Below are 309 nucleotides of genomic sequence, written 5' to 3'. Positions count from 1 at the left end.
ACATCTATCTCGCTCTCTCTCTTTATTTTTTTATTATTATTTTTTATATATAACATCATAGACTGTAAAAGATTTAAACCCGCTTCAATGCTGTGCATGGGGCTGGCTCATGTTATAATATATATATATTATAACGATAAGATGTGTCAAGTAGGCTACGTGTCGCTTGTTTTACAAAGCCCCACTCAGGCCTCTAAACGCACCAGGAGTAAGGTGAGTCTGTGTTTTACGTGCAGCAAGTGAAGGCGGCACCGCGTTGGTCACCTGACCCAAACTCCGAGTCACGTGACTGATATTCCATCCTCGCCA

Source organism: Trachurus trachurus, assembly GCF_905171665.1.
Source record: "Trachurus trachurus genome assembly, chromosome: 3".
In the NCBI taxonomy this organism is placed as follows: Eukaryota; Metazoa; Chordata; class Actinopteri; order Carangiformes; family Carangidae; genus Trachurus; species Trachurus trachurus.
Note: the sequence above shows the minus strand (reverse complement) of the source record.